This window comes from Phocoena sinus, chromosome 16 (assembly GCF_008692025.1).
Source record: "Phocoena sinus isolate mPhoSin1 chromosome 16, mPhoSin1.pri, whole genome shotgun sequence".
NCBI lineage: Eukaryota > Metazoa > Chordata > Mammalia > Artiodactyla > Phocoenidae > Phocoena > Phocoena sinus.
The window spans coordinates 6,961,937-6,985,531 of record NC_045778.1 but is presented as its reverse complement, the minus strand read 5'-3'; the positions used below and the strand labels follow the sequence as shown (position 1 = coordinate 6,985,531).

Here is a 23,595-nt window from a genome sequence, read left to right as displayed (position 1 = left end):
GTCCAAGGGCAGAAGGTGATGTCCCAGCTCAAGGGGAGAGAGAGAGAGAGAGACAGAGAGAGAGAGAATTCACCCTTCCTGTGCCTTCTTGTTCTATCAAGGTTGGTCCTCAATGGATTGGATGATGCCCTCCGGCGAGGGTGAGAAAGATCTTTACTCAGTCTACTGACTTAAATGTTAATCTCCTTCAAAACACCCTCACAGACTCACCCAGGGTAATGTTTCACCAGTTCATCCCTTGGCCCTGTCACGACGATGCCTAAAACTAACCATCACAAGACATAAGGGAGAAGACTGGAAGGGAAAGTGAAAAATAAGAGTAATTGACTGGGGCTTCCCTGGTGACGCAGTAGTTAAGAATCCACCTGCCAATGCAGGGGACATGAGTTCGAGCCCTGGTCCGGGAATATCCCACATGCCACGGAGCAACTAAGCCCCGTGCACCACAACTACTGAGCCTGCGCTCTAGAGCCTGCGAGCCACAACTACTGAGCCCACGTGCCATAACTACTGAAGCCTGCGCGCCTAGAGCCCATGCTCCACAACAAGAGAAGCCACCGCAGTGAGAAGCCCGCCCACTGCAACAAAGATCCAACGCAGCCAAAAGTAAATAAGTAAGAATAAATTAAAAAAAAATTTAAAAGAGTGATTGTATTGAGGTCATGGGATTATGGCTAAATTTATTTTTTCTTTCTGATTTACTGTGCTATGTTTGGGCTTTTAGCATCAAAATATCTTCTTAAAGTATGTTAGACCTCCACTGTTGTGATCACTGAAGTTAGCTTGGGGCCGGAGATACCCCTCCTGGACCCCTAATCCCAGCCTTAGAGAATGGAGGTGTCAGTAACAGAGGGGGTGGCCCCAGCAAGGCAAACCCGAGCCTTTTGTGGTACCACATCTGTCCATGGTGTCTTCTACTCATTTAACCCCAATAACCTGAAAATCTGCCTTCGTTTCTTTACCCCTCTCTCATACTCCTCCACTTATTCATTCATTCACCAGACATTTATTAAGCAGTTTTCTGTGAACCGTGATCCACATCAGGCCCTGGGCAGAACAGAATGAGAATCAGCCCTGGGTTCCCAGCTCTGCCTTGTAGAGGTAGATATTTAAACAAATGGGGACAGGGACTTCCCTTGTGGTCCAGTGGTTAAGACTCTGTGCTTCCACTGCAGGGGGCATGGGTTCAATCTCTGGTAAGGGAACTAAGATCCTGCATGGGTGCACAGCGAGGCCAAAAAAGGAAAAGCAAAAAACAAACAAACAAACAAAAAATAAATGGGAACAGAATAGGCCCAACGATGTGCTATTGGAGCTCAGGGCCAGGAACCTGAGCATCAAGCAAGGGAGGCTTCCTGGAGGAGGTGATGCATTTGAGGTGAGTTTCAAAGAAAAGTTAGAAGACAATCAAAGACTAGCTACAAAATAAGGTACTATGCCAGAAAGGCATGGAGGATTCAGAGAGTTGTGCAGGGCGTTGCATGTGGTTTACAGGAAGGGGCTGTAAGGACATCAGCCTGGGGCCAAGGATACAGGAGGGAAGAGGCCATAAAGTAGGTGTGGTCAGACTATGCAGGGGCTGGTCTGCCCTGCAAAGGAGTGTGGCCTTATCCTACAGACAGTGGGTTCCTTGGGTCTTAAAGCAGAGTGAGGACATGGTAGCATTGGCTTTTTTTTCTTTTTTTTTTTTTGGCGGTACGCGGGCCTCTCACTGTTGTGGCCTCTCCCGTTGCGGAGCACAGGCTCCGGACGCGCAGGCTCAGCGGCCATGGCTCACGGGCCCAGCCGCTCCGCGGCACGTGGGATCTTCCAGGACCGAGGCATGAACCTGTGTCCGCAGCATCGGCAGGCAGACTGTCAACCACTGCGCCACCAGGGAAGCCCAGCATTGGCTTTTTAGCAAGAGAATTCTGGGGCCCATTAGAAGGGGCCAGAGCAGCAGTGAGAGGACCAGGAGCAGGTGGGGTGATAAAAGTCTGATCTAAGGACCCAGCCGTGGCCGTCGACGGGATGCTGCCTTACTGTGACTTGCAGATCAGTGGGTGGGAGGGTAGAGGATGGAGAAGCCGATGGGTCCAGGCAGCTCTGAGCAACGTCTCTCCTCATCTTCCCTCTGTCTGCCGGCACCGAGTTCTGGGTGCGCATCAACCCCCTGGCTCCTGCCTCTTTGCCTTCTCTCTCGGTATTTCCTAGTGTGAACAAATCCCAGTGCCAGGATACTCCCTTATATCCTCATGACCCCTCCATTTCTGCAGCTGACACTGTCCTCACGGGGTCCCCAGGGCTGCGCTCCTCCAAGGCTCAGCGCCAGGCTCACCTCCCCCAGGGAGCCTCCCCACTGGGCTTCCTCGAAGAGCGCTCTCCCTCTTCTGATTCCCACGGTGGTGATTTCCGCGCTCCACCATCCTGGATTTGCACTGATATTTACATGTTTTGAACATCTGTCACATCTCTGAAAATACAGAGTAAGCTCCTTGTGGAAAAGGTGATATGACTTAAACCCTTTTCTGTGCCTCGCAGAAGTCGGCACAGTGCTGCCTGTGCAGTAGGAATTGATAGAGAATTGATCACTGGATCCCCTGTCAATCTGCCCGTCAGGAGACTTATCCACAGCCCCTGTCACTGGTCTGTCCTTGCTGTTACTGGGTGGTGTGCAGTAGGGAGAAAGGGCCCTGGACTTGAAGTCAGAAGCCTCGGCCATTTCCTGTAACTCACAACCTTAGGCCAGCCACTTAACCGCTCTGGACTTTCATTTCCTCATCCGCTCTGGACTTTCATTTCCTCATCCGTGAAATGGCAAAGACTAATCTATGGTTGTTAATTACCTTTTATCGACATTGGAACCCCTTTGGAATGTGGACCTGTTAACCTGCGACAGAGAGAAGTGACCCTGCTATGAACCAAACTCTCATCTTTCTCCTCTTCCCCCTCCCCCATTCTCCTCCCCTCCCTTCCCTTCCATCCATAGTAGACTTAGAAAAAATTTTGATTTTCTTTTTTTTCTTTCTCTTTTATTGAAGTAAAGTCGATTTACAATGTTGTGTTAATTTCTGCTGTACAGCAAAGTGATTCAGTTATACGTATATATTCTTTTTCATATTCTTTTCCATTATGGTTTATCACAGGGTATTGAATATAGTTCCCTGTGCTCTACAGTAGGACCTTGTTCTTTATCCATTCTATATATAATAGTTTGTATCTGCTAACCCCAAACTCCCAATCCAGCCCCCCCACCCCAACTTAGAAAAAAATTTGAGAACCCCCCAGACTGGGTGGTTCCTTCCAAGACTCAAACACATCCATGGCTATAGGATGGCAAAGATGACCAGTGTGATGTCCCCAGCCTGTGTACTGCTCATGTCTACACATGCTAGGCGGGGTCTGGGTGACGGCTTTGGTCAAACCCATGCTCACTAATTATAGAGAAGTAGTTACTGCAAATTTCCCGAGGAAACAAAAGCCATGGTTTGGTTTTCACTTAGATTGAGCAACTTCCTTCCAGGCACTCAGCCCCCTCAACAAAACATTCTCTTTCAACACAGGCAGGTCAATAACACACAAGGGTTGTTATTGTACGTTTCATATAAATATATAATGGCACCTTCGGAAGGTGGGCCTGCGGTTACTCACTCTGGTCGGGATGTTTATATGAGTTTGTCCACCTTAATGATCTTAAGAACTTGGGCTGGGTTGAGGTCACAGTTAATGGGCAGTGTGGAGGCAAAGGACAGCAAGGATATAATGTGAGATTTAAACTAAAGAGAATTACATCAAGTCCCAGAGGACATTTAACATTTCACTGGCAGCCACCTAAAAATAATTTAAACCTTCTTTTAAACCGTGGACTGGGAGTTTGGGGTTAGTAGATACAAACTATTACATGTAGAATGAATAAACAACAGGGTCCTACTGTGTAGCACAGGGAACTATATTCAATTTCCTGGGATAAACCATAATGGAAAAGAACATGAAAAAGAATACATCTGTGTAACTGAGTCACTTTGCTGTATAGCAGAAATTAACACAACATTGTAAATAACTATACTTCAATAAAAAAACAGAGAGAGAGAAATATTTAAACCTGCATTCATGTGCTTCGAAACTTTCATCACCTGAAGCCTCCCTTCCAAAATTTTGTCGTCTCTGCAGGATATATGAGCCCCTTTGCTCCCCCCCAGCCAGGCCCATCCAGCTTGGCCCCTGTGCTGCACCAGCAGGCTGGGTGGGAAACTCACCGCCTTCAGCCTTGCCAGGCTCCAAGGGGAAACAGGAACCAGTTCCAGTTAGCTAAGTCGGTTGCCTCCAAAAGGCCCAAATTCCTGAGTTCATTTCCTTTGACCTGTTCCTCATCATGTTTGGACTAGTTTTGGTTGATGGGCCACAAGAAACTGTTTTCAGATTTTCCAACTCTTTCCTCTTTCAAGGTGTGGATATCTTGATCTAATTTCCCCAGCCGCGAGCTATTGGTCATCACTTTCGCCAAGCTTTGACTTCCAGATTGCTAATTCACTTTTGGGTTGTTAATATTCTCTCTCTATAAATAACCTCCAACTTAAGCTTTTTCTATCCCTCAAGGAACAACTGTGGTCAAAGATAGCCCTTTGAGCCTATCCGCCTTGAAACAGCAGAGTTCCTGTTCTCACCTCTGGGGTGGTTGTCACAGGGACTTGTGGGAACTGTATCATTCCCAACAGAAGAGCTTCTCAGGGTAGCGGGTGGTTAGCATGTCAGGCAGAGAGCACCGTGCTGTTACATCCGTGCCTATGGGGATTCAGACCAGGAGAACCCTGGATGATGTGACGGTGTGACGGTGTGATGGGGTGTGTGTGTGTGTGTGTGGAGAGAGAGAGACAGACAGACAGACAGGCAGAGTCAAGCACTCTTACCTCTCACCCAGTGGCTTCTGTCAGTACAGACAGGACCCGAAAGTGAATGAGCCATCTATTTTGCTTGTTGGATAATTGTCTCCCTTTGGGATTCCATGTCGGTGATGGTTCTGGCTGTGGATATTTACTGTGAAATCCAGGAAAGGACCTAGAAATGGAAGGAGGTTAGAAGAACTCCAGAATGTTCTGTAGTGGTTTCTGGTCTTCCTAGGGCATGTGCATGGCGCTCTGTGTGGGTTTTGCACTTAATGACTTCCCTGCCCCAAACCTGCTTTCTCTTCTGTAGTCATTCATTTCTGTTTAATTGCTCTCAGCCACCTACACAGTTAGTGGATTTTAAGAGCAACCACCTTATGGGTTCTACAAGATACTATGTTTTTTTCCCTCTATTATTAGCTTTTTTATTCTTTATTATTGTTACTTTTTTACTTTTTAGCACTGATAGGAAGAGCAAAAGACAAAAACATAAGCCAATTTCACTCTTAATGTTTTGGTGTATTTTTCTCTTTTTTTTAAGTTACTACAAAATAATGGTTGTATTTCCCTATACTGTACAATATACCCTTGTTGCTTATCTATTTTATACATAGTAGTTTATATCCCTTAATCCCCTACCTCTATCTTGCCCCTCCCCACTTCCCTCTCCCCACTGGTAACCACTAGTTTGTTTTCTCCATCTGTAAGTCTGATTTTGTTATAATTATTCATTTGTTTTATTTTTTAGTTTCCATATATGTGATAACATAGAGTATTTGTCTTTCTCTGTCTGACTTAAGCATAATACCCTCTAGTTTCATCCATCTTGTTGCAAATGGCACAGATCCACTGATTGTTAATATTTTGCCACATTTGCTTTATCTTTTTGTTTCTCTCTATCTGTACATGCTATCATTATTGTTATTGTTCCTAAATTATCTGAGAGTTAAATCGTATTAGTTTGCCCTTTGCCTCTGAGAACAAGGACATTCTCTTATACAACCACAATACAATCGTCGCAGTCAGGAAATTTATCATTAATACAATATAGGATCTAATGTACACACCATATTCAGATTTCACCAACTGACCCAGTAATGGCCTTTAGAGAAATTGCTCTTCCCTGTTCCAGAATCCAGTGATGCTTGCGGTGACCGGGTCACCTTACAGCCGCTCAGCCTGGCTCTGTCTCTCCTGTCATTTCCTGCAGAGTTTGCAGAGTGCCCCTCATCTGGGCCTGTCTCACTTGTTCCTCATGATGAGGTTCAGATGATGTGTTTTGGCAGAAATGCTTCATAACCGTATCTTAGTGCGTCACACCAAGAAGCACATGATGTTAGTCTTAATCTGTGGGGAGATAATACGAAACTATAGATATCCTGTTCCTCTCAAACTTGCACCCAGGAACGGAGGGGTAGGGTTATCTCAGCTGAATGCACCCGATGTCCGAAAAGAACGGGGAAGGGAGATTTTGTTGCCAAGTACAAAGACGTGAATGCACTTTGCCCTCCTCCTTGCATGCCGGAGCCAGGGCTCTCTGGGCGGGGCTAGGCCTTTCTGGGCGGGGCTAGGACCCTCTGGGCGGTCTGTGCTTCACCCTCTGCCACTTCAGGGGAACAGCAGGGGCAATCCTGCTGGCAGGAGGAGGTGGGCAAGCACGAGGCAGGGATACGTGACGTTTAGGCAAAGGGCTTAACCTCGCTAAAGCTCGGTTTCCCCTTCTGTGAAATGGAAATGTTAACAGTAATCACTTCAGAAGGTGGTGGTGAGGATTCCATGAGACAATGCACAGAAAGCCCTCATGGCAAGGCCTAGACCACCAGGCATTCTGGGAAGTTCTTAGTAACCAGCCTCCTTCTCTTTTGCTACCCTAAAATGATTGCCAAACTAGCTTAGTTTCAGAACATCTCTCTGTGTGTTTGGAACACAGCTGATATAAGACGGGCTGGGTTCCAGTCATTTCTGCCAAATGATGCCTGCAGCTTTCACTTTCTAAACACCTTCCCAGTCAGCTCCCAGGATCAGGGGCTGGAGATCACTCTTGTACAAACTCCAGCTGGGCGTGTCCCTGTGCAAGAACCAGAGGAAAGCCAGCCCTGCCCTGTTGATCTCCTCTCTGCAAAGCTATTGAATTGCTCATGTTTATTTTTCAAAGCACTGTGCTCAGCACTGCCTCCTCTTTCTAGAAATTGGGGATGGAATCACTTAAGTGCTTGGGTCAAAGCACCGGGGAGAGGGCGTGCGGATGCCAGTGTGCGTGTGAGTGCGTGTCATCTTGTTCTAGGTGGCGGCTGAGTTCTCGCCTCCACTTTTCATTTCACGGGTCCTGCACACGATGCTCAGCCCAGACCGAGTAGGTTGGCCGATGTTCATGCCTGATGCTGGCAGGAATTGTGAGCGCTGTTTTGAATTCTGTCCTTATCAGATGGCACCGGGTTGCAGTGTGGCCATAGTTACAGGTCAACCTAGAGTTTCACCGGGACAAAGGGTGGGGCTGCTCTTTGTGGCTGAGATTACAGAGCTGTGCAAACTGTTCCACCCTCAGTGTGGTGGGGAACAGAGGACAGAGGGGGACCCTGGGACTGTGGGGTGGCAGCTGTGAGTCCCAGCCTGCTGTGCTTCTCCCCTCAAAAGCACAACTCAGCAAGTACAACACTCGGGGTTGACCCCTCAGAGGTCTGCAGGAGATGCTAGATTTGAACTCCTTGTGGTCAGGGACTGTGCCTAATTCATCCTGTTCTCCCAGAAGCTGGCACAGGACTTGTTTCAGATTAGCTGTTCAGTAAGTGTTGGCAAAATCGAAACAAGGGTGGAAGGAATATGATTGAAGCTTAAAACAAAAAGTAGCTCTCACATCTTTTTGTAGTGCAGCCGGCTGAAATGAATACCAGCTCTTATGCACATAACAGGATCTCATTGCCACCTTGTTGGCTTCTGATCTTTTATTTTCACTTTAGAAATGCAAACCGCAGGGTCCCCCTGGATGTTATTCACACCAACATTCTTGTCACCTTAGCGGTATATTCCTGTTTGCATCCGGGTAGCATTTCTGCACCTGCAAAATGCCTCTGACGATTCATTCTCTGCTTCACTGTCCCAGGCAAGGCCCTGGGGCGTCTCAGTCTCCGCTGCAGGTGCCAGGTGGGAACAGGGTGGGAGGGGAGGAGGTGCTGTTAACCAGGGAGGAGACACCTGCGGGGCCAGCCTGTCTTTAACCTGCTGAGTCAACCCCCCTGACGCTTCCAGAAACAAGAAACAAAGTTTCCTTCTGCGTGCTGGCATTTTGCATCTGGTCTTCCCCATCATTCCAAGGCGTGTGGTTCTTCCAAGGAGCTGCTGACAAGCTGCAATCCATTTTAGGCAGACACGAGTTGCAGGAACCCATTGTGCTGAGCTGGTGTCCTCAGCGAACTTTTTTTTTTTTTTTTTTTTATAAAGCGTTGCGGTGAACGGGCTTCTCGTTGGGTGGCTTCTCTTGTTGCGGAGCACAGGCTCTAGGCGCTCCGGCTTCAGTAGCTGTGGCGCGTGGGTTCAGGAGTTGTGGCTCGTGGGCTCTAGAGCGCAGGCTCAGTAGTTGTGGCGCACGGGCTTTGTTGCTCCGCGGCATGTGGGATCTTCCCGGACCGGGGCTCGAACCTGTGTCCCCTGCATTGGCAGGTGGATTCTTAACTGTGCCACCAGGGACGTCCCATACACAGAAAATTTCCCTCGAAGATTCCTTCAGCCTTCTTAGCCTGTTTGGAGCCAAAGAAGTTCTCTGTCTCTGGATAAACTTCATCTATCAGAGAAAGTTGGTCTTCTTGTAGTCATTGTCTTATGTACAACAGTAACAGAGTTGATATTCTTCTTTTTCTCCTTCAGCAAATCAATCTCGGTTCTGAAAAGATCTGGTTGAAAAGCCTGTATTCCAATTCAGATCAGGAAGGTCAACCTGATCAGAAAAAGGACAGGTTTTCACTTTATTACCAGTCAAGTTCTGCTTTAAGAAGAGTACCGCGACAGCTGTCCCCATTGCTAGGCATCGGAAGAGGAGATTTAGAATCGTAAAACGTAGTGGTCTCTTGACAAACGAAGGCCGTTTTCTGGTTTCCCATGTCTTGGGTTACGATCAGTTAAGAAGCGGTAGAAAGAACTGAAATGCCACCTGCTCTGCTGTTACCATCTGTGTTTCCTTAGCAAAATCCAGAACCTCTTGGCACTTTTGCAGTGGCAGACGGCCCAGCTGAACGGTTCAGGCCCTAGCTCCATGCCAGGGTACCTGGGTCCAAATCCTGACCCTGTGTTTTCTTTTTGAGCGACTCTGGGCAAATTACTTAATATACCTTGACCTCAATGATCTCAGTTGTAAAATGAGTATAATACTTGTACTTATACGTAGAGTTGTTCTGAGGATGAAATGATTTAATTTATATACAGCTCATAGAATAATGCCAGGGACCATGGCAATCACTCAGGAAAAAAAAGGGCGGGGATAGTAGCTAATATTATTTGCAAAGTGGGGCTAATAATGCCCACTTTCTAGGAGAGTTGTGGGGAAGATTCAAAGAGCTAATATTTAAATATTGGGCACCAACTAGGTCCTCAGCTATGCTTCCATCCCTCCTCCTCCTAAGGCTGCTATACCTGGGATGTTGACTATCACACATGTACAGAAGCTTTGAAAGGGAAGAAAGCAGGAAGCAGATAATGTGGGTGAGGGTGTGGGAATTCCCTGGCAGTCCAGTGGTTAGGAGTTGGTGCTTTCATTGCCACGGCCCCAGGTTCAATCCCTGGTCGGGGAACTAAGATCCTGAAAGCTGCACAGTGCACCAAAAAAACAAAAAAAGAAAAGAAAAGAAAAAGTGCATGCAGCAACATGGATGGACCTAGAGATTATCATACTAAGTGAAGTAAGCCAGACAGAGAAAGACAAATACCATATGATATGACTTATACGTGGAATCTAATATATGGCACAAATGAATCTATCTATGAAAAAAAAACAGACTCACAGACATAGAGAAAAGACTTGTGGGAGGGGAAGAGGGAGAGGGATGGATTGGGAGTTTGGGATTAGCAGATGCAAACTATTATATATAGGATGGATAAACAGCAAGGTCCTACTGTATAGCACAGGGAACTATATTCAATATCCTGTGATAAACCATAATGGAAAAGAATATAAAAAACTGTATATATGTGTATAACTGAATCACTTTGTACCTCAGAAATTAACACAACATTGTAAGTCAACTTGACTTCAAAAAAAAAAAAGAAATGCAGGTGAGGGTGTGTTGGAGCACAGGGCAGGTGAGGCTGTTGATACCACGGTGGCCCCATCCTCTCCGAGCATCCGCTATGCCTCTGGCCTTGCAGCCCCATGGAGCAGGCCCTTCTAGGGTGCTGAACTGGATTCCCCCTTTTGATGAACATTTCTCTGCAGGGTGGCTTTTTTAAGAAGGGGTCCCCCAGTCTGGCCCTGAGGTGGGTCCCCTCCGGGGTGGCCCACCTTCATCTAGAAGTACTGTCCACCTTCCAGAGCAAGGGCCGGCAAATGGCTCAAAGGGTCATGTAGAAAATATTTTTGGCTTTACAGGCCATATGGTCTCTGTCGCCATTACTGACATCTGCCATTACGGCTCGAAAGCACCATGTACAGTACCTAAAGGAATGGTGCGGGGGTGGCCTGTGTTCCAGTAAAGGTTTATTTAGGGGCACTGAAATGTGTATTTCATTTCATGCTCATGTGTCATGAAACAGTACTCTTCTCTTGCTTTTTTTCTCAACCACTGGAAAATGTGAAAACCATTCTTAACTCCCAGGCAACACCAAAACAGGCAATGGGACTTGATTCAGCCCAGGGGCCACGGGTTTGCCAACCCCTACAGATCCCTTTGCCAGTCTAGGGGATTTCCTTTTGATAATGTCTCGTCATTGTTTTCGATTTTTTATTCTAATTTGATGTCAGATGTAATGCCAGCCTGATAGGCTCACCACAATGTATGCGGCGGTTCTTTCTCCTTGAGTAGATGTGATTTTGCTCATAACATTTGTGTATCTATGAACTACGGTATATAGACTCATGTGATAATGGACTTGGGCAGCTTTGAGCTTTTGATTCTTTTTTCATTTCTGAATTTTCATTTCTGAATCAGTGTCTGATGGAGGTGCATTGATTACTTTTTTATTATGAGAAAATACCCACAAGATAAAAATGACCACTGTAACCATTTGAAGGTGTGCAGTTCAGTGGCATTAAGTACATTCACAGTGTTGTGCAACTATCAGCATTCTCTTGTTCCAGCATTTACCACCCCATCGTTAATTTATTCTTCCATCCCTTTGGAGGTCGTCTGTTACAGGCTCTTAGAGAACAGGGCCCCATTTTGCAAGCAACAGTCACCACTTTACAAACATGGAAACAACACTGCCTTCTTCATTGAGTTCAGAGTCGAAGAGTGAAATGAAAACAGCTAGACTGATTTTCAGGAAAAACAATAATTAAGTTTAATGTGTCTTCATATTTTTTTCTGTCTTGATTTTCTCTTATTCTAGCATCATTTTAAACATGCAGTTATGCATACCATGACTTTGTAGGCTTTGCTTGTTAAGACTATCTAGAAAAAGAATTATTTTCTCCTAAAATAGCTGTAACTTCAGTCCCTCTTTCTTGGTAAAGAGTGCCACCTGTAAACTATGGCCACAAGGACCAAACCAAATGGTGTCCAGTTGGTGTGAAGTAAAATAAATGTGTGTGCAGTTTCCCTCAGTCTTTCTCTTTACACATCGACATCTTTGACAAATTGTTAAAGTAAAAATAATAAATGGCCTGAAATACTGCTGCTATATCTATGAAAACCATTAATACTGCTATCTGTAGAGTAACCCTCTGTTTTTTTTTTTAATTTTTGGCTGCGTTGGGTCTTCGTTGCTGCACGCAGGCTTTCACTAGTTGCGGTGAGCGGGGCCTGCTCTTCGTTGCAGTGCATGGGCTTCTCATTGCGGTGGCTTCTCTTGCTGCGGAGCACAGGCTCTAGGTGAGCGGGCTTCAGTAGTTGCGGCACGTGGGCTCAGTAGTTGTGGCTCGCGGGCTCTAGAGTGCAGGCTCAGTAGTTGTGGCACACGGGCTTAGTTGCTCCGTGGCATGTGGGATCTTCCCGGACCAGGGCTCGAACCCGTGTCCCCTGAATTGGCAGGCGGATTCTTAACCACTACGCCACCAGGGAAGTCCCAACCCTCTGTTTAATACAAGGAAACCCCTGGAAGATCCCTTTCATGCTCTTCAGCTTTCTGTTTCAGTATCTGATTTGTCTAAACCGTGCATCATCAGACCTATGCAGAAAATGGACTGTGAAGACACCCGGTCCTTATTCTGGAGTCAAAATACCACCAGAGCATAAATAAAACTAAGTTATAACTCTGTCGGTGCAGCGCTTCGAGACAGCTTGGCCTCAAAAATCTTTTGAGGTGGTTTTTCACCAGTTGGTGGTCTTCCACCTAACCTTTGAGATCCTGGCTCTTTGCATGAGAAAGAAACATGCTTTACGAACCCCATGGCTTGGCAAATCCAGGCGGCAAGGAGTAAGCTTGAGACCTGCACTTAGGTGATTTCAACCCCAGCTGCTGGCAGACATGGGAGAAATCAGTTTTCCCCATATAAGTGAGAATTTTCTCAGAACTGGGTTTATAGCATCTTTAATATATTATTTTTCCCTGAAATACATATTACTGACTGAAGCTGTTTCATAGCCATACCTCTTGTCACTGTTTCATATATGAAATATAAATATATGTTCACATGTATATATTTATAAATATATATACATGCATCTACATATATACAAACATATACCCATATATACATGTATACATATGCATAAACACATACATGCAGATATATATATATATATATATATACACATATGTGTGTGTGTGTGTGTGTGTCTACACACATATGGCTAAAAGACTGACTTCTAAGTGTGACCTCTAAGTTATATCTGCGGGCTGCTAACCTCAACATTTCAGATCTTTTTTCCTCCAGGAGGAGAAGGGATAATAGTTTGCTTAGATTCCCGAGTGTGATTGAACATTGAATGTACTTTCCCCCATGATCTATGCTCAGGCAGGAGTGTTACAACATCAGAGCGTGAATCCAATTACCTCATTGTCACTTTTGCTCTTCCCACCTGTCAGCATCACTGTGCGTGACAGAAAGGATATAGACCCTTCAAAAAGAATGAGAGGCCTTTGATCTCTGGCACCAAGAATTTATTGAAAACGTTAGGAAAGTCATGACTGCAGTGAGCTGAACCCAACCTGCCCAGGGCTATTTGAACCGTTGCTACTGTACTTGTTCTCCTGTTTCAATTACAGCCGAGCTGTAGTCTTTGACTGGGACAGGCTGCAGAAAATGACATGGGTTGGAGCCTGCAATTGGATTGTTAGACATGGGCCTTGAGGGACCTTGGCTTTGCCTTTTTGGCTGACTTGTCTGGAACACATGACACCATCTACAGACTCCCAGGGTGTTTTTACCTGGTAGGATGAGACTGTTAGCATTGGAATGGCTTTAGTGGGCATTCTCTGGGCTGCTTTGTCCAGCACAGGCATTGCCACTGCGGGCTTAGCTGCAACACGCACAGCCAGGGGCTCACTGCCTTCCTTCCACACCTAACCCACGCCCAGGGCCAGCTTCATGGGTGAGCGGCCTGTACAGTTGCACAGGACCCGCACTCAGAAGGGCCCTGCACTTGGTTTAATGCTCTGCTCTTGCTGTCTTGAAATTCTTGGTTTTTCAGCAAGGAAACCCTGCATTTTCTTTCTTTTTTAATGTTTTTAAATTTTATTTATTTATTTATTTATTTTTGGCTGTGTTGGGTCTTCGTTTCTGTGCGTGGGCTTTCTCTAGTTGTGGTGAGCGGGGGCCACTCTTCATCGCGGTGCGCGGGCCTCTCACTGTCGCAGCCTCTCTTGTTGCGGAGCACAGGCTCCAGACGCGCGGGCTCAGTGGCTCACGGGCCTAGTTGCTCCGCGGCATGTGGGATCTTCCCGGACCAGGGCTCGAACCCGTGTCCCCTGCATCGGCAGGCGGATCCTTAACCACTGTGCCGCCAGGGAAGCCCAACCCTGCATTTTCATTTCACACTGGGCCTCACAAATTATGTAGCCATCCTGCCAGGACACGTAAGCTTCTTTTACCCACCAATCACACACAGCACGTGTCCAGCTGGCGATTACCTGGGACCTTCTGCCTTGGATCTTGCTCTGCTCCAGACTCAGGTCGGCTTCCAGCTCTGGGCTTTCCCACCTGGTTCCAGTGCTGCTTTGACCTGACCTGCCTTGAACCCTAGGACTTGAAGTCTGAACCTTGCTTCCGTCATCTGACATTTCAAGGTTAAATGCTCCAGAGGTTACAGGCTGTGTTCACATCTTGGTTTTTCTCACTTGGATGACTTAGAGTAAATTCACTGCCCAGCCCAGCTCTGCTCCCCAGACTCCTAACCTAGGCAGGCCCCAGCCAGAAGGGATCAGTCAGCTGGTTCTATTTATAAAGAGTTATTTTGGAGTATATTTTCGTTTGATATCCTTTATATTGAGCCCCAAATCTACTTTCCTGTAACTCCTATATGTTACTTGGTGAATGCGATAGACTGCTAGTGATCGAGTTAGCAAGTCAGTTAACGCCCAAACAAGCTTATTTAGTTTTCTTTCTTTTTCGGCCACGCCGTGCAGCATGTGGGATCTTAGTTCCCCGACTTGGGATCGCGCCCTCTGCAGTGGAAGCTCGGAGTCTTAACCCCTGGACCAGCAGGGAAGTCCCAGAACAAGCTTCTTTAAATTAAGTGTGTCTGTTGTATCTGACAATGTTAAACACTCCTTCCCCTTGATTAAAACTTCAGAATGTTTCTTCCAGTCCCTGTTAACACATCCCTATACAACCAGCCCAGCCTCAGACTCCGACTTCTAGGTCAACACTCTCCACCGCACCATCCCCAATCACCCAGTCTCCCCATTTACCTGCCTCAGGTCTCCCCGGCCCCCATTCAGATGCGCCTCCGCAGGGCTCCTTATCAGACCCTCTTCTCTGACCCCGTGACTCCCCTCAAGTAGCCACCAGGCCTGGCATGTCATTTCATGGTGACAAAAATCTTCCTAAACATCTTTCACTGGATTCTGCTTTTGCAGCCCTCACGCTGCTAGCATCCCCAGGCCCTGAATTTTCCCTGGCTCTGGTACAGCAATGTTTATTTTAACTCATGCTCTGGGTGTGGATCCTGCAGTTACAGCCCAGCCCTTTCCCACCTCCCCACCCACCCCGACAGAGCTCTCATCATCTCCCCAGACCTGCTCATGGTAACTCTCAGATTCCTTTGTAGCACGGCCCTTCGACTGCACAAGGTATGTATGCGTGTGTATGTATATATATATATATATATATATATATATATATATATATATATACACACGTGTTTGTGCACATGTGCGTGTTTGGGTACACACACAAGGATCATTTCACTCCTACCGAGTGCGTTCATTTCCTCATGAGGAGCTAGCCTTGGACATCACCACACACTTGACATTTGTGTTCCGATGTCAACTTTAGCTCAGTACTCTACAGGTTAGATGACAGCATCTCCAAATGCCTCGTCTCATATCTGAACCTTGGCTGGCCCCGTTTTACACAGCAGTGTTCACTAACCCAGTGGTGCCCGCAGCTGGCAGCCCACTGGGATCGCATGGAGAGCATTTGTTTCATGTACATTCTGTGGTAGTACCTCTGAATCGGAGGCTCTGGGAGAGGGAAGCCTGGAATCTGTATAGTTCCCCAGACTGAACCAAGTTTGGGAACCACTGCCCTACTCGCAGGCCACCCTCTCCCAGACATAAACCTCATAAGTGGACCTTAAGTGGGCATCTGGTCCATTAGGGTAGGAAGGTATGATGTTCTCAGTTTTATAGCTGGAATAACCAAGGCCCTGGAGACTATGTGGCTTGTCCAAAGACAGAACGGAGCTAGAACACTGTGTGTTTGCCTCCTAGAGGCCTCTCTTTCCACTGTCCATGGGACCGCTGACCCATGTGTGTATGGTGAGATCCATGAGCCCTCAACGTGTGCTTGCTGCACGGCATTCTAGATCATAGCCCTGGAACTGACACAGGCCACATCTGGACTCCACCTGCTGGAAGTTGCCTCTAAAACCCCTGCCTCCTATCCCCACATGCCTACCCTGTGCTCCCGTGGGCTTTGCACAGAGCTGTCATAGAACTGCCGGGTGCTTTTGCTTACGTCTGTCCCCGCTACACTCCGGGCTTCTTGAGTTGGTCATGCACGCTCTAGTCAGATGTGGAGAGACCCAGGTTTGCCTCTCTTTGGAGTATTAGTTTGCTGGGGCTGCCATCAAAAGACCATAGCCGGGGCTTCCCTGGTGGCACAGTGGTTAAGAATCCGCCTGCCAATGCAGGGGACACGGGTTCGAGCCCTGGTCCAGGAAGATCCCACATGCCGTGGAGCAACTAAGCCCGTGCGCCACAACTACTGAGCCTGCGAGCCACAACTGCTGAGCCTGCGTGCCGCAACTACTGAAGCCCGCACGCCTAGAGCTCGAGCTCCGCAACAAGAGAAGCCACCGCAATGAGAAGCCCGCGCAACGCAAGGAAGAGTAGCTCCTGCTTGCCGCAACTAGAGAAAGCCCGTGCACAGCAACCAAGACCCAACGCAGCCAAAATAAATAAATAAAATAAAATTACAAAAAAAAAAGCAATTAAAAAAAAGATCACAGCCTGGGTGGCTTAAAACAATAGAAACATATTGTCTCACCGTTCTGAGGGTAGAAGTCCAAGATCTAGGTGTTGTGAGGGTTAGCTCCTTCTCGGCTGTGAGCAACAGTCTGTCCCAGGCTGTGCCTTAGCTTCCGGTGGTTTGCTGGCAGTCTTTGGCGTTCTTTGGCTCGTAGACACATCACCCTGATGTCTGCCTTCACCTTCGTGTGGTGTTCTCCCTGTGTGGGTATCTGTGTCTAAATTTCCCCACTTTATAAGACCCTAATGACCTCATTTTAACTTGACTACTTCTGTAAAGACCCTGTCTCCAAATAAGATCACCTTCTGAGCTACTGGGTGTTAGAACACCCACATAACCTTTGAGGGTGGGGAGGCACAGTTGAACCAGTAACTGGTTTCGTGACTTTAAGCAAGTAACTGAGACCTGTAGAATCTCAGTTTCTTCATCTGTGAAACCAGGATTTAAAAACCTACTATGCAGGATTTTTCTCAGTAATTATTATCAGATTTAGATGAGGGACTTAAAGTTTTGTTTTCAAAGCAAGGTACGGAGCAGTGAGGTTAGTTGTTATAATCTGGGTTAAAAGAGGTGGGGTAACCCTCCATTCTGTGTGTGTGTGTGTGTGTGCATGCGTGTACACGCGTGTGTGTGCCCGTGCGCGCATGCCGTAGACTGACTAAACGTCAGACCGTCAGAGCCTAAGGCAGACTCGAACAGAAACCACACATCAAATAAACATAATAACTTCCAATTTTCACTCAAACGCAAGGCGATATCAACACGAAAATCACAAACTAGGCACTTTTGGTGCTGCTAAATCGGCCTTATCGTTTTATTTGCAGTTGGTGACGTGTTCCCCAAGCTTCCTGATCAGAACCATTAAAAGCACAGATCTCCTTCTGAGAGAGCCAGGTCCAGTTGGTCTGGGCGGGACTGAGGGATCTGCATTTTCCAACCTCCTCATCTTGCGTCGTGGGACAAGCCCGGGAACCCTGGCAAAGTGAACCGGGGCTGCTCTCACCGTGGAGGGCCTGACTTCTCATCCCCTGCCGCTGACTGGCCAGGTGTAAGTCCATGAACCTGGGGGGTGTTGGGGGACAGGGCTCAGTCTCCTCAACTCCAGCCTTGTGCCTGACTTTGAGTTGAGATCTCACAGTCCTTGCCAGCTCTAAAACGCTGTCCCTTGTCTTGTCAGTTCAGACTTGTCTGCATTATCATATGCTCCTTGAATACCTCCGGCATCTTTTCCCATGTGTCTTCCCACCAGCTGGCGAGCTGAGTGTTCTCTGCTCAGTGGGCGTCCAGCTAAGCTGACCTGCTGATGGGCCAGAATAAAATGTGGAGAAGAGCAGCTGACCAGGGAGCCGGCACGCGATGAGAAACAACTTGTGCGCAGTCTTTTCCCTCTAAAGCATCTTGTTCTGCCTTTCAGGGAAAGCTGTGGACCAGCTGCGTGAATTTGTTTCAGGCTTACCTTTCCACACTTGGTGAGTCATTGCAAAAGGTGGTTGGTTATTTAAATGTCCTTAGCGGACTCAGTGTTTTACGATGAGCAAATTGGTTTAATTTTGTTTTGTTTCATCAGATGAAAGAGTTACCCTCCTGTTCTGCTAGTGGGAATGCAAACGGGTGCAGCCGCTTTGGAAAACAGTTTTGCAGTTTCTTAAAATGTTAAGCATGGCGTTATATGACCCCGCAATTCTACTCCTAGGTGTACACCCCAGAGAAAGGAAAGCATGTCTACACAGACACTTGTGCACGAATGTTTATAGCAGCATTATTCATAATAGGGAAAAGGTGGAAACCACCCAAATGCCCATCAATAGACGACTAGATAAACAAGTTGTGACATATCCACACAATGGAATGTTATTCAGTCACAGAAAGGAATGAAGTACTGTTATACTGGACAACTTGGATGAACCTGGAACATAGAAAATTAAGTGAAAGATACCAGACAAAAAAGGGTCCCATATTGTATGCTTCCTTTTATATGAAATGTCCAGAAAGCAGGTTAGTGGTTTCTGCCAGGGCCTGGGGGAAGGGGAAACAGGAGTGACCCCTCACTGCCTGTGGGGCGCTCTGGGGTGATGAAAAGGGTTTGAAACCAGAGAAGAATGATGGTCACACAGCAGTGAATGCACGAAATGCCCCTGAGTCATACCCTTTAAAATGGTTCGTTGCGTGTTATGTGAATTTCACATCCGTAAAAATAGAGGAAAGGGTAGAGGAGCGTGTCGGGGAGCGAAGGAAGGCAGAATGGGAAAGAGAGGGAGGGAGGTGGTATGATTACGCCTGACGTGACTTTTCTCAGTTTAAAGGAAAATGTGACCCTGTGTCACTGAAATAGAACAGAGTATTACTCTGATTACAGCGACCGCAGATCTCCTCTGAGGGCTGGAAGCGTCATCATTTCCTTTCTTAAGAGCAGCCTCTGGTACTGTGAGTCACAAGATGCAGTGGTTCAGTGTGAAGTCTTCCCCAGCGCAGAGGACTCTGCTCAGACTCTGAGCCAAACAAGGTTCTTCCAGCCCTGGGGTCTGGTCTCCCACCTCAGGGCTCAGTGGGCACGTGGGAGACCCAGGGGAGTGTGAGCCCTTCTGGGCTGCAGGGTCACAAGCCCACATGTAGGGACTCCTTCTTGTCAGCTCTTAACTGGGTGAATCCTACTTTTCCCTAGTGCTTGGCAGGGTAAAGACTTGGATTAAAAACAAACAACAAACCCCGATGGGGATTCGAGGTGGATGACAGAGAAGATGTGCCAGTGGTCAGTGTAGAGGTCACACTTGGAAGGATTTCAGCACAAGTCCTTTGCTGCCCCCACGTCAGGTCCCTTTCAGATGAGCCTGGGTGAAGTTCTCAGGCAGGGTTGACAGTGTAACAAAACCCATTCAGTATGAGAATGGAGTTCTGCACAATTCATTAGCTCAGCCGTCAGACCCACGCAGGCTATCGGAATGACTGACCTTGGCTTCTGGCCTAGACTGCCGCCTCCAGGACCCTCCTGCTGGGGACTGGTGTCCACTGGTGGGCTTCAGCCACCGCCCCCAACATCCACCCATAACCAATGGCTGCTTCCCAAACCTCGGACTACACCTGTGTCCCGCTCATGGGCACTCAGTTCTGACTCTGACCATTCCCGGATTCAGGGTCTGGGCTGACAGCTGTGCAGCATCCCAGCTGAGAAGTCATTTGGAAAGAGCCCGTTGTATTATATGTGGAATCTAAATTACAACGCAAATGAACGTATCTACGAAACAGAAACAGAGTTACAGACACAGGATGGATTTGTGGTTGCCAAGGGGGTGGAGGGGTGGGGAGGAAGAATTGGGAGTTTGGGATGAGCAGAGGCAAACTATTGTATATGGGATGGATAAAGAACAAGGTCCAGCTGTAGAGCACAGGGAACTATATTCAATACCCTGTGATAAACCACAATGGGAAAGAATATATATACATGTAACTGAGTCACTGTGCTGTACAGCAGAGATGAACACAACCGTGTAAATCAACTACACTTGCGTAACACTGAAAAAAGAAAAGGGGCCATCATGACTCCCAGCCTAGGCCTTGCCACAGTCAGGGTGAGGGTCCTGGGTGCGTCCCAGGCTTCTCAAAGGACACACTCTCGGGAGGCTGAGCCTGGACAGACCCAGAGCTCCACTGTCTCCAGGACAGCCAGTCAGCTCCCTCCAGCAGTTCAGGCAGTGCTTTGTGGTTCCAGATCAATGCTCAGAATGTAATAGGGAAGAATCTTCTGTATTCTGTTACAAGTTAATCGTTAAAGGAATGTTGCCTATAAGCTTAAATTATACCTAGTGACCCATCTCTGGGAGCCCTAACCCTAACCCTAACCCTGCTCCCCAGGTAATGAGCATTAAGCTAAGATACCTTTGGTTAGCTCACAGGAAATATCCTGACCAGGCCCCACCTGTGAATGACTGCAGGGAGGAAGAAGTTAACACCTCCCCTCAGGAGGCTGACGGGAACAAGCAGATGTTTGACTTTACTCCCTCCCTTTTTAATATAAAAGAAGCCTGAATTCTAACCCAGGCAAGATGGTTCTTTGGGACACGAGTCCACCGGCTTCCTGGCCTCCTGGCTTTCCAAATCAAATTGCTATTCCTTACCCCAACACCTCACCTCTCGATATATTGGCCTGCCGTCGTGCGGTGAGCAGTATGAGCTTGGGCTCAGTAACAAGGTGGTGACCTTCTCAGCTTCACAGCCCCCTGGTAGGTCCCTGCTGGAGTCCCCTACTCAGTGGGAGAAGACGAGGTGGTCCTTGAAGGGACGATCTCCCTTTAGAAGTCCTCACTGCCCTGAGCCTGTTCTGATGTAAAACGCACGATTCCCTTAGATTCCTGTTACGATGGCTCGTTTCTTCTTTCTTTTTTTTTTAAATTAATCGATTTATTTTTATTTATTTTTGGCAGTGTTTGGTCTTTGTTGCTGCGTGCGGGCTTTCTCTAGTTGCGGCGAGCAGGGCTACTCTTCATTGTGGTGTGCGGGCTTCTCATTGTGGTGGCTTCTCTCGTTGTGGAGCACGGGCTCTAGGTGTGGGGTAGTTGTGGCACACAGGCTCAGTAGTTGTGGTTCGCGGGCTCAGTAGTTGTGGTGCACAGGCTTAGTTGCTCTGCAGCATGTGGGATCTTCCCAGACCAGGGCTTGAACCCGTGTCCCCTGCATTGGCAGGCAGATTCTTAACCACTGCACCACCAGGGAAGTCCGCTAGTTTTTTCTTATTTCAGTATTTTGGCAAAGAACTTCATTGTTCTCAGGGCTAAGACTTTCAGTAATGCACCCAGTCTTTTAATCAGATCATTAAAATTAAATGAAAAATTTAGTTTTTATTTGAAAAATTTTAATTTCATTGAAAATTAAGTGAAAACTGAAGAAGAGTATTTACATTTACAACAATGCAGCACAGTTGTGAGACTGGAGTTCTGAACTGCTCCCCCCTCCTCCCATCCCCCCAAACACAATCCTACCTGAATACCACCCTCCAATGATGGAATCTGTGCCAGGCCATGTCTCCAGGGCCGGAGCTTACAGCCGCCCCATCACATGGTGTGGCAACTCATGCTTCTTAATCAGAGCATCAGGTGATTTAGTCGGTGCAGTCGTGCTTTTATTTTTACAGAGCTTTTTCCCCCAGCCAGGCCTGCTCTGAGCTCAAGGGGCCTTTCCTTCGCTGCACTTCAATAACTCGACTAATTTCCTGTGCCGGGGGCCCTTTCTCCGAGATTTCTTCTCACATGAGCCACCCGTTAGAGCCAAACCGACTTCAGAGTGTGCTGTGAAAAAAGAACCCTGGAATCAGAGACTGAATGAAGCGTGGGGCTTGAATTCTGCCTTTGCCCTCGGTAGCTGTGTGACTTTGAACAAGTTAGTTAACTTCTCTGGGCTTCCACTTCTACATCTGTGAAACAGGACACAGAGAAAGGAGCTCAGGCCCCAGAGTGGGACAGAGATGCATTTAACCCCAGCTCTGGGGCTTGCCAGTTCACATCCCTGGCAGTCCCCTGACCTCCCAAAGCCTCCAATGTCACCCCGCTGTGAAGGGAGAGACTCCACCTGCCTCTGGGAGTTCTTTGGGAAATTAAAAGAGAAAATGCATGTGCCATGCCTGGCATGTGGTTAGGTGCTGAAGAAATGTTTTCATTGACTATAAAATAAAGATAAAACACACCATATGTCTACCTCCATGGACTTTTGAAAGGATCAGATTCACAATATATATGAAAATACGCCATAAACTGTAAAGAATGTAAAATGTCATTATCATTATTGGAATCTATTTTTTCTCTTAGGCCTATCAAAGCTTGGAAAGGTTGGGAAAAACAGTACCATAAACATCTGAATATCCTTCCCTAGATTCACCAATTATTAACATTTGCTCCCTCCCTCTATATATCAATATCTATCTCAACCTCTATTTATTGACTTACCACCTATTTATAATTTGTTGAACCATTTGAAAGTAAGTTGCAGACATCATACTTGACACCCAAGTACTTTAGCACTTATCTCCTAAGAATAATGTAATTCTTTTTATATAAGTACTATTATTACCAAGAACTTTACCATATATACAATAATATTATCTAATATACATTCTACCCTTAAATTTCCCCAATTATTCCCACAGTTTTCTTTATAGCTATTTTTTTTTGTTCCAATACAGGATCCTAATTTCATTTGGTTGTTATGTCCGTTTAGCCATCTTTAGTCTAGAGCTGTACCTTTCAATACAGAACCCCCCAGTCCTATGTGGTTCTTGAGCCCTTGAAATATGGCTGGTCCAAATTGAGTGTACTCAAGACTTAACGCACACACAAAAAATGTAAATTATCTCATCAGTAATTCTGTATATTGATTGCATATTGAAATGATAATACACTGAATGTATTGGGCTAAAAATACATTATTAAAATTAGTTTTACCTATTTGTCTATTAAAAAAGTTTAAATTGCATGTATAGCTCACATTATATTTCTGTTGGACAGCACTGTTCTAGAATATTCTCGCGGCTTTTTTTTCTCTCGTGACGTGGACATTTTTTGAAGAGTCCAAGCCAATTGTCTTGTAGAAGGCCCTACAATCTGAATTTGTTTCCTTTTGGCTAGATCTGGTTTAATCTTTCTGACAAGGATACGACCTAGGTGGTATCGGTACTTACAAGGCATCACATCAGGAGGTTCCCAGCGTCTCGTTGGGATTGCAAAGTCTGATCACTTGGTTAAGGTGGCATCTGCCAGATCTCTTCAGTATAAAGTCCTCCGACTCCCTTGTAATCAGTAAATAACCTTAGGGGTGATCCTTTGAGATCACGTGCACATCCTGCTCCTGCAATCTTTTATCCAATGGTTTTAGCGTCTAGTGATGATCTTTGTTTCTATCAATTATTATACATCAAAGGTTGCAAAAAGCACAGGTGTCTTAACTTTTTAACTCAGTGGCTCGACTAAT

The 23,595-nt window shown here is 46.7% G+C and overlaps 1 long non-coding RNA gene across 1 annotated transcript; it reads left to right on the top strand.

Annotated features, from left to right (window-relative positions):
* Positions 1–1,315: 1,315 nt before the first annotated feature.
* Positions 1,316–18,700, top strand: LOC116741183. Its single transcript, XR_004346068.1, has 4 exons — positions 1,316–1,378; positions 17,466–17,689; positions 18,056–18,110; positions 18,209–18,700. It is a non-coding gene; the product is annotated as an uncharacterized LOC116741183 (long non-coding RNA).
* Positions 18,701–23,595: the final 4,895 nt, after the last annotated feature.